This window comes from Astatotilapia calliptera, chromosome 7 (genome assembly GCF_900246225.1).
Source record: "Astatotilapia calliptera chromosome 7, fAstCal1.2, whole genome shotgun sequence".
In the NCBI taxonomy this organism is placed as follows: Eukaryota; Metazoa; Chordata; class Actinopteri; order Cichliformes; family Cichlidae; genus Astatotilapia; species Astatotilapia calliptera.
Genome location: NC_039308.1, coordinates 7,589,138 through 7,601,167, shown reverse-complemented (window position 1 = coordinate 7,601,167; position 12,030 = coordinate 7,589,138).

The following is a 12,030-nucleotide window of genomic DNA, read 5'->3' as shown; positions in this document are numbered from 1 at the left end:
ATTACAAGTTGGTCCAATACGAGCTTTGCTGCTATTGGGCCAATCGAAGTATGCTACAAAAGAGCATTGAAAATATTAGATAAGAAACCCTTTTCATATCACCATTGTCAACTTTGAGATGAAGTTATACATGGCTGAGGGACACACAAACATGTGATCGTGTTTAATTAATCATGCTTCATGTTGGACGTGAAAAAGAGTTAATGTATTACAAAAAGGGAAACATAGCATAATGTGTCAGTGCAATATCACCACAGTCAGAGCATGTGTAATACTGGGATATGTGCAATATAACTGATGTGTTTCCGTTATTATTATCTATATTGTCCTCTGTTGTCCACTCCTCTTGTCATTGTTTGGTCTAATATGATGTGTTCACTGTTTTTGTCTTTGTCACATGATCTGTAAATATTATCTCTGTATGTTTTTACTAACTTGTGTGTAACACCAACCTGCCAGAGGGTCTGCAGATGAAAACTAGCCCAAGTCTATAATCTGGCATATTTGCATTTGTGTAAAATGCTTATTAATATGTGCTGCCCCTCTTTCTAAAATAAATAAATAAATAAATATATTAAACTGATGAGAAGCTGTGTTCACCCCAGAAAGCTCCCAGAAATTTGGGCAAATGTCTGCTGTGAAATTTTTAGCCAAACCAAATTGCAGGTCAGTTTAAAGCCGAAAAGTAGTCCAAACTCTAAACCGTTCCTGAGATGCAGAAATGTTTTCACATAAAATTCATCGACTGTACTTCCAAACAAATTACACTTACAAATGCTTGTAACACAAACGATGAAAACAGTAACTGCAAAGTTGAGACCGAAAAGTGTTACAGTTAAAGTGATGAGGTGATAGCTGCCATTGGTGATTGTAACAAATGTAGGTTTTATTATAGCAGAGGTTCCGAAAGTGTCCCTAGAGCGGGCCAATAATAAGACCTGGGAATTGCACCACATGGGAACCATTGTCAGCTATAAATCATATCAGACAGATGCTTTAATTTCTTTCATTATTGAAAATTTGATCATTCTACTTAGGGTGCTGATCCAGAAACTGGTGCTTTCAAGTGCTTTCAGCACCTGAACCTCTTGCTTTAAGGAAAGTGTGACCATAACGCCTCTGTTGGCAGATACAAAGAAGAGCCTTCCTATGTATTTGCATGCTGATCGTAACTGTTTTCATAGAGAAACACCTTATAAAAAGCCTTATAATTTAACTTATACCTTTGATTCTTACAAGTGTGGTGTGTATTTGACCTCTGACCTATCTATTTGACTTCTCATCTAGACTATAGTGAGGGTCTAAAAGATCCTAATGTTATTTAGAGCTATATGTTCCTTACTGCCATTGTTTGTTTTGGCAACATTTGGGAGATTATATACCAACATATGTGGATTCTACATATCACAATATAGTTTGCATACAAATATCCTGTCATCCTGTATCAATGTGAGTGATGTGATTTTGAATAGAATGACAAGCACACGTGTTCAGTCTAGGCTGAAAATGTAGACATTTGTGTGACAATGAAACATGCAATATTCACAATATAATCTTTTAGATAATTTTATTAAATTAATAAAATTAATAAAAACATATCTTATTGGGCACTTTAAATTAATAAACTCAATTTACAGTGCCCAATAAGATAAGTTATGTATTAGTTGACAAAAAAGAAAACCCCAATAATCTGACATTTCCCTCTGAGCAAGCACTCGGCGACAGTGGGGAGGAAAAACTTTCTTTTAAAAGCAAGAAACCTCCGGCAGAACCAGGCTCAGTGAGGGACGGCCATCTGCCTCGGCCGGTCCTGGAGTTTTTAAAATGACTTGTTAGCCAATTAAAAAAGTTACTTTGATGTCAACTAATACACTTAAACTGTCTGTCATGGTCCTGGGCCATGTTGGCCCAGTATTCTTAGTTTTCATGTATTTTTGTATTTTATTCCTTATTTAGGCCATGCTTCCTGGGTTGCTCTGTTACGTTGTTCCTTATGTGTTTTCCCCTTGTGACTCTTACCCCCGGGCTGCCCCTCTGTGTATCTGTGAGCCCTCGTCTCTCCTTGTGTTTTATTCCATGTTTTCCCCAGCCTGTTATGTCTGTGTTCTCCCCGTGCTCTCTCTCCTCCTGTCTGAACCTCTGTGTACTTCCTGTTTTACTTTGACAGTCTCCCGTCAGTGTTGCATTTACTCCTGCCGTGTCTTGTCATGATTATCAGTGTCACATGTGTTCCCCGTGTGCTCCCACTTCCCTCGTTAACCCTCTGTGTATTTATGTCTGCGTCTCCCTCAGTTCGGTGTCGCGTTCTCCCTCATTCATGGCTGTGTGTTTCTCCGTGCAATATGTTATAGTTTCCAGTTTAGTTTGTATGGTTTTTCTGTCCAGCAATAGAGCTGTGTTTTGAGTTCAATCCTGCCTCCGTGAGCTTGCGTTTGGGTCCTCATCCTGCCTGCACACAGCCGCAACCATGACACTGTCCTAATAAATTTAAACAAATATTTACAGGCAATCCTGATGGATTGCTTACAGAACATTCATTTTGTTTTGTTTGTGTGCGAACTCCGTATACCTCGACCCACATAGGTTTTAAACATAGGTCTGAATAATTTAATGTGAACACCGGCTTCTGCCTTGAATGTTTTCCACTCGTGAATAATCTCTCTTACTGTAGAATGATGGACTTTAAGTTTTTTGGAATGGTCTTATAACCCTCCCCAGATTGATGTGTAGCAGCATTTGCTTCTTCAAGGCCATCGCTGATGTCTTTCTTCTTTTGAGTTTTGTTAACAAACATAAAGCTTCAGACCAGCAAACTGGAAAACCTTCTGATTTTATTGACATGTTCATTTGCATTAAATTATTAGCAGCAAATGACTGCTTCTTACCCTTTTAACTCCAATGGAAACAGTAAGAGTGTAGTTTTTCACATACTGCTTCTGCATTTTGGCTCACCTTTTGCTAAATAAACATAGATGTAGTGCAATATGTGATGATCTGAGGCTGTGTTTACTCAGTTTAAAACCAGATCACTGATACTAACTCCTGAGCTGACTGTAAGTTAACATGCGCCACAAATAAGGGTCATATTTGGATTTAAAACAATCAAGAAGAAGCTACCACTGAATGCTACTTTCCCCTGCGTGACACTGGAATCAGTAACACATACTAAATAAAAGAAAAGTGAAAGTTACTCCCTCAAATTGAACCCTCCATACCCTGTAGGAAACTCACTTCCTTGGAAAATGGCAGTAATTAATTAACAATATGTGTATCAGTAGTGCTAAAAAGCTATTATATCAAAAAGTAAAGGGAAAACAGTCTGATGAGCTGAAACTGAAACAAAATGAAGCCTATCATTAGGAATGCTGACTTGTTGTAATGTCTGTTTGCTTTTTGCAGCTTCAGTTCTTTTTTCAGTCAGTAGGTGGCAGCAAACTACAAACAATGGTTGCAATTTACACTCATCTGTTTTCATTAGAGGTAGAACCCAGAAGCACATCCACGTTTACGTCTACTGCTTGGTGCTACACAAAAACAGGCTCAACAGACTGAAAATTACTTGTATTTGGATAAATCCAAATCAGACGTCAGTGAAGCTCCATAACCACTTCTGCTTTTTAGTTTTCTCAGAAATGGATTAAGCCTACACCCAAACCTACAGATGTGTTCACTGACTTTTTCTCTTAGTCTGGAAATAGACTTAATCCACCCATTACTCAACTGAATTGATTATCATGACCCTCACTAATAGCCACTTAATAAGTTAAGAGTGATGTGCAAAACCCATTAGCCAGAGTAGTATAAATATTTTAACTTTTAGCAAATCCAGCAGGTTAATTAAGTGATTTCACATCATATTTTCAAACAGCTTGTCCATTATCAGTCAAACAGACAAATTCAGACAAAAGCACTACTGTCAGTGACTCAAACTTTAACTCTCAATCTGGGGCAGACAACACTTGGATTGTATGCCAGATTTACACAAATCCTCAAGTTAAAAGAAGACAGATTATGTTCTCAGATAAAGCAAGCAAAGAGGGCGAAGCAGCGAAAGTACCTGCACAATACATCCACATAAATCATAATGGAATTTCTTTTTTAGAACGCAGGAACATCAGGGGAGTAAACATCTGTTTCAATGTCTAATCACAGATTGTGCTTTCTGTTGTAAACGTTTTTAGTAAGGCATAATTAACAAAAAGGCTAGAGAGATGAAAGGATGCCAAGCTGATATCAGGCCTCAGTCACATGCATTGTTTCTTAAATTCTGAAATTAAGTGGCCAAAACTGCTGATGATGTAGCCCATCAGCTTTCATTGGCATTACATGATTTACAAAAATGGCTGAATGACTCATGCCTTAATGTAAAAAAGACTGTATCCTTGTTTTTTAGTAAACCTAAAACAACTGTGGCTGCAGTAAAAGTTTTCTTGGGTGCACAAGAACTAGTTAATGTTGAGGAATTTAAGTATTTGGGAATGCTACTAGACTATAAATGATCCTTTAAAAAACACATTGAAAAAGTAGTGAAAACCGTAAATGTTAATATACAGAACTCTAGACATATCCGCACATCATTAAAGGGACCACAATAGCCTTATGATCCACTCAGACGTGTTACATTCAGATGGTTTCAGCCTAAAAAGAAACAATGACATTGATCAACCACAAGTGGGAGGTAGAGTTCCTCCAATGTCCACACATTGAACGCAGAGATACCAACAAACACAAACGCACACTTTCAAAATGTTACTTGGCCTTGACCTTCCTGAAACTCATGAAGCATCTGTCACTTTTACAAAGTGACTTATTTGTTTCCAAGAAAAGACTGAGGAGATAAATCTGATAAAATGCTGACTAAAAGGTGAAAAACTGACAGAAAGAGCCAAGATCAATGTGCTTCTGTTTAGCCCAGTGGAAGCTAAAAATGCAAAAGGTTATCTTGAGGACATTATTCGCTTTAAAAACAACAAGCCCCATCTGAAATGTTAGCTTTGGAAAATGCTCACACTGAGACAGAGGGCACAAGCTATCTTGGAATTCATTTCCTTATAGGAAAAAGATCCACTGACAGTGGCTCAGAGCATGTTTTTTTTTTTTTTTTTTAATCTTTACAGTGTCTTAAAGAGATACATGTTCCAAAGTAGCTGACAACAAAGAGGGAATTCAGGTGTTCGTGGACAGTGTCACTGCATCACATCCCTCTACTGAAACTCCCGCTCTCAGCAAAGAATGTAATATTCTCTAATAGTATCTATAAATATTAAATATTCTTTATTTATTTATAGACAACATGAGTATTTTTCCAGTTATTCCATAAGTTGCACAATTTGCATAAGTTTATGCAAATTGTGTGTGCAATTGCAGAAAGTCAAAGACACCAAATACCTCTTAACGTATTATTTCTTTATGTATTGAAATGTATTTGTATGCTTCTAAATGAAAGGAATTTGATCTATTTTCATTTTATTTTCAGTGAACTTCTTGCTGTACATGTAACTGGTGCAAAGGGTTGTGGATCAGATAGCCTGGACAGGAAAGCTGGTTTGCATGCTTGAAAAATTAAATGGGAACCACCAGGAAAGCCAAATGAAACAAGTTGCACACTTATGGCTGGTTCCATAGACTCCCATGATAAAATGGTTCAGCTATAAAAACAACATGTTCAGAAAACAGTTTTAGATCCGTGTGGATTTTGTTTTTATGCTTAAAGTTGGGGATGTGGCTTACTTTGATTGGCAGATGTCCTCCCAAAGACCGTTGAAGCTGCTAGCTATCTGCGAAACATGATCTCGGTTAATCTGAGTGACTGAACAGCCTCTCTCCACAGTGTTTGTGTTGCTGGTGCCTTTAGGTGCATTTTAATGGCATGCTGTGAGGTCCAGCCTGTCCAAGAAGTTTGTGCTCCACCTTTGGTGAGTCGCCACTAAAAAGCAGCTGAGGGTTGCACATAACGCCCATTATTACTTCACTTTGCTGAAGTTTGTCAGAGCTGCTTGGTGATTAGGGGTTTTGACTTCTACCTGTTATTATTTTTTTAGTCTGTGACTGTGCTTTTTGGGTTGTATTGCTTAAACTTTTACACTTTAATGATTAACCCTGGAGAAACCATGGGGTCAAATTTGACCCCATGGTTTCCCTAGAAAACCAATGGGGTCGGCTCTGACCCCATGGGTTCTCCAGGGTTAAATCAAGTGAGGTGATTTTTAATATGTGGATTTAGGTGCTAAATCCAGGGTGCTAAAAAATATTCTCAATCAGATGTATTGTCTTGTGTTACATTCATACACAGCAATCGATACACCTTGATAACCAAGCTAGCAAGCAATAGCTGAAATCTTAAAACCCCTTCTTCTGGTCTAAATATGGCCATTTCGCTAATATAATGGCTGTGAATCCAGACTAACTTGTGATGTTATGGTGGCTACATTATTCTTCTATATACAGTCTATGTGCAAAAAACAACAACTTGATTTTTTTTTTGAGTAATACACATACCAACTTTAACATTTCTCTTCAGTTTATAAAGAAATATATATAAAACAAAAATAATGCATTTCACCAGCTTTAAAGACAAAAATCTCAAAATTTTGACCCTCTTAGTCAGCCTAGACTGCAGTCCATTTCTTGTTTACACCATTTCTTGAAACGACTTTGTTGTTCACTTGGCTTCACTGGAGAGGATAACCAAGCTGGAAGTGATTTTACTCCTCTGGACGACCACTGCCAGAAACTGTCAAAAGCTTTAGCTCAGTCTGAGCTGGAGGAACATCATCTTCTTCCTGTTTTGTGCCATGAAGCAATAAAACAGATTCCCCTTTAAATCCTACCCAGAGGCACAAAATGTAAAAGACAGAGTAGATCTGCTGGTAGAATCTGACAAACATCACTTCATGAAGTCATTATTAATGTAGAAATGAACACGCTAAAATTCACCAGCGTGCAAAACAATAAGACAAGTAGCAACGGCGTGATAAGTGACTGTTTTTCTCCTGTTTATTCAGCACTTACGCTGCACTTTTTGATATTCATCTCTCCTGTGCCTGCAGCTTTGCTGTACTCATGTCAGGATTTTTATCCTCCTGAAGCAACTTGAATCTCTGACAGTAAGTGAAGGAGTGCAGCCTCTTGAGAAACAAACTGCACTGAGTACTTCCAGTACTGTGTGCATGCACGCATGTGTGTGCGTCTGTGTGCATGTACACGTGTGCTTTTCAGGGCTGTGCTGAGCCGTACCAGGACCTAAACAGTCACGGTATCGTCTCTGCTTCTTTGCTTCCACAAAATACGGAGCAACATGACCGCAGAGGATGCTATTTGTCCTATTTTTCCTCTTACTCCCGCTTTCTTTCTTCTTTCTGTTTCTTTCACAACATTGCTGCTTCTTTTTCCTTCAGCTCCAGAATAAGCGCTGCTCTCCGCTCTTATCTTCAGACACGAAATATGATTTAAAAACAATTTTCTTAAGTGAGAAAGACCCACGGGGCTGTGAATAAGACAATCAGTGCACTGTCAGCACCATGACTGGATTAACTCAAAAGAGGGCAAAAGTTTACTTTCTCAACACTTTATCACAAGCAGGGTCCTCATGTATGCACCCGATGTTTTAAATGAGATCAATGGTATGCTATTTAGGACAAACAGAAGAAGTCATAATTTTAAAGTGAGATTTAAATTGGATTTGCAAAATGCTCAAATATTCTCGTGCGCTTGGCAATAAAGTTCTGAAATATTTTATGTTTGTTTTTCTGGAAAGAAAAAGAAGGGGGGGGGGAGAGATATTTGTGTAATATGCAAATGGGTCTGGGATAGTCGTGGTAACAAGAAAGTACACCCTCTGTCAATTCTAAAGTTTTACATATCAGGACCTAATAAAAGATTATCTTGTCCTTACCAGCTCTGAAAATTAGGTAAATAATTTGGTGCACAGAGAAGTTCATGTTCAACTCAATAACTGCGAGGTATCCAGGTCCTGTGTCTTCAAAACAAGCCCAAATCATCACCACTCCACCACTGTGCCTGACACTCGGTATGAGGTGTTTGTGCTGATATGCTGTGTTTGCCATCCATTCGCTTCCGCTTATCCTTTTCAGGGTCGCGGGGGGCGCTGGAGCCTATCCCAGCTGTCATAGGGCGAAAGGCGGGGTACACCCTGGACAGGTCGCCAGTCTGTCGCAGGGCTAACACACAGGGACAGACAACCATTCACACTCACTCACACATTCACACCTAGTGGCAATTTGGATCATCCAATTAACCTATCCCCACAAGCTGCATGTCTTTGGACGGTGGGAGGAAGCCGGAGTACCCGGAGAGAACCCACGCAAACACGGGGAGAACATGCAAACTCCACACAGAAAGACCCCGGCCTGATGGTGGAATTGAACTCAGGACCTTCTTGCTGTGAGGCAACAGTGCTAACCACCGTGCCACCGTGCTGCCCATGTTGTGTTTGGTTTTTTTCAAATATGCCGCTGTGCATTATAGCCAGACATCTCCACTTTGGTTTCATCTGTCTGTTTGTTCAGATGAAAGTTTGCAAACCTAAGCTGTGTTATTTTTAGGGAAGATGCTTTCTCCTTGCAACCCTACCAAACAAGCCATACTTGTTCAGTTTTCTTCTAATTGTGCTTTTATGAACTTTAACCATTGCTAACTGAGGTTTGTAGAGTCTGAGATGTAGCTCCTGGTTTTTTTTGGGGGGGGGGGTTAAGTTTTTCTGAGTATTGGACAGTCTGACCTTGGGGTGAATTTGCTAGAACAGCCACTCTTAGGAAGACTGTGGCATTATGTTGATACACAGCTGAAAGCTCTGGTTTTATAGAGGCGCTCACACTTGCTGATGCAAACGCCTCTATAAACATGCACATGGCTGCTACTCAGCCTTTTAATTCCTAAAAGGAATTAAAAGTAGTAAGTGTGTACTTAGTTTTCCACACACTGCATCTGCGTTTTGGCTTAATATTTTTTAAATAATGATACACAGTAATATGTCATGTTTTGTAGTCAATCTGACGTTGTATTGTGCCTAATCTTCCTGCTAAGGACCAGATGTCCTGACACATAAAACCTCATAACCTTATTAAAGAGGATGAATTGCTTATTTGGAAACTAAATGGAACTTTGCCATCATCAAAGTTATTATTTCCACTTGTGTTTTTGCTGATATTAAAGGGCAAAACATTTCATGAGATCAGGGTATTTCTACTAATGTGTAAGATCACTTGTCCATAACACCTTTAACCTTTGTATCCTCCAGTATGTGATGTTTTTCTAAACAATGCTGATTTAAGCCATAGACTGTATATAAAAGATGGATGTAGCTACTGTGATGTTTAAAAATATATAAAAGAAGAAAAGAAGAACTACCACATTTGAATAAAAGGGCAGAGTTTGCAGTGTTACCAGCTAATACTAATGGTAGATCTGGTGACGTCCCATTTACACCCTTTGCAGAAGAAATCAGCTACAGAGACGTCGGCTGCATTTTGTTCTCATTGTCACTCATTGGCCAAGAACTTGGGACAGACAAGCTGCTAGCCAATGAGTGTTCCCTGGAAAATCATCCTTTATAAAATGTAGAATGACCAAAATGTAAAAAGTAGATTTAATGTTTTATTCATTAAGATCTGAGACAACAAACTCATCAGGAGAATGTCTACAAAAGTCTGCAACCAGGAAGATCCGTGTTTGACTCACTTTTCAGTGAATCAAAAACATCCATCTTTTATACGTTTTCTATGTTTTCTTGAAGCCTGATGTGGTCATTGCAGGGACTACAGTTGTCCAAAAGGACGAAGAGACTCGTTGTGCCATGACTAATGCTGTAACGCAAAACATTTACATCTCCACAATACAGCACCTAAATAGCTTGGACTAATACAACTTCTAGATTAAAATATCTGACTCTTTGATTACTCTGGATATATAGAAAACAAATAGTTTATCTTTTTTCTTTTTCAGTTAAAAGCATCAGTCTGCGGCAGCTCTACAGGCGGTGGCAGTCAGAGAGCAGTGAAATTAAACTAGAACAGTTTTTGCACCCTAAAATCAAAACTAGCATAAAAAACTGGTTGACTTGACCTCAGAAGCAACTCATTGCTTGACACTGAGCAGAACATTAGCTCAAACTGAGTAAAGACGTGTTTGCCATTAAGGAGCTAAAATGTAAAGCGCTTTACGTTTGAGAAGCACCGCGAGGCATGTTTTTCTTCTCCACCTCTAATGGGCCCAATCCCTGTTTTTTGCTAGGACATTTAGATATAGCATCGAATGTGGCTACTGCAAGTGGACACAAGTTGTTACACTGACCAGCTTTGTTACTTCAAAGGGCCTTAGCGGCATGAACGAACACACACACTCACACACACACACACACACACACACACACGCAGTAAGGGTAGAAGGAGAGATGAGAGATGTAGGTCTCGTCCGACAGCTGAGATATAGCACAAGAGCCCTGGGGAGTTTCAGGGGATTTCCACCGAGGGAATCGGACACGTTGTCTGATTTACTCTAACACTTTGGCTAAACTTATGATAAAAGTTCACAAAGGAAGCAGCATTACTCTGTCATTATCCGTCTCTACACTCATCTGTCTGCTTTTTCCTCCATGTTGTTGTTTTTTTCATGTGACTGTTGAGGACTGTCGTCTTTCTTAAATAATAATAAATAATAATAATAATAATACCAAAAAAAAAAAAGAACAAAAGAATGTCTTTTGACCTAAAAGTGAAGCTAATGGTGCACGAGGAAGAATGAGAGGAGTGGAAGCAAAGCAGCAGGAGAGAGGGGCTGAAAGAAAACACGTTCATTTTTATCTGGCTGCTTCTTCTTTTTTTCACTGAGAGTCAAGGAATGCAACCAGGAATCTGGTGAGAGATAAAGAAAGGAAGGTGGATGGTACTGTACTGTACTGTGTGTGTGTTTTCTTATTGTGCAAGTCTGCGTCAGCTGGAGCGCGTACACTCCATAATGTTTCATTCATTAAATTTTAAGTTAAAAAGTGTTGTTTTAGCCACAAACAGGGCAGGATGTATGTAGGGAAGAAGAAACAGGTCTCTTGTGTGCTCTGGGAGGAAACCCCGGTCAAGGTCAGCTAATGTATAGTCTTAGATTTTGCACATATTTCACTTTAAGTCTTTTGGGTCTTTCTACAACTTATTTTCTGTTATCTAATGTTTTAAAAAAAGACTTGTAGATTATTCTCTGTGAGATAATACCACAGCAGAAACTGGACACAAAATGACAAAAAACAACCACAGAGGCCAAATCTTACTGTATCAAAACAGTCACAAGACATTTAAACAGAGAGAAATTTTCAATCTCACACTTTGAGTACAAAATGTTTCACTGACATTTTCTGTTTTATGACTCCAATATTAATACACTTCAAAGAAAAGAAAGAAAAATATAAACAGTTTCTCGATTCATCCAAAGAGAAGTCTAATATATATCAGTTAATTTACATCTTTCCCCCTATGAAAACAGTTCAGTTCCCATGATGAAGAAGTATTATTTACATCTTGACCATAATGTCTCGGCCACAGAGCCAGTGTGACCCGGCAGACATATTTTAAAGCTCGCAGTGCTGAAAACACTGCCAAAGTCCAGCAATATTTACACACCACAGGGACAAGAGACAACTGAGCTCCAAGAAAAAAAAGTCACATTAATCAACAACAACAACAACAAAAAAGTTCAGCTTTTTAAATACAGCCGTAAAGTCATGTTTGTGGCAACGAGATATTTTATGCAGACCAGACAAAACACCAAAAGCTTTCACAGAGCGAGTGCTGCAAAGATGCAAGTTATTCTCTTGATTTGATTCTTTCAGATTAAAAGCAGCTTATTGTTAAAAGGACGACAAAAAAATCTCTCTCTCTGCTTTTAATCCGTCCAGTGAAAGCAGGTTTTATATGCAAAATGGTAACATGTGCGCCTTCTTAAAGTAGTTTTGCAAAAGAAATATTTACAACAGCTGAAAAGGCGCTAGGTTTGTAGGCCGCTGACTATAATCTTTGACCTCAC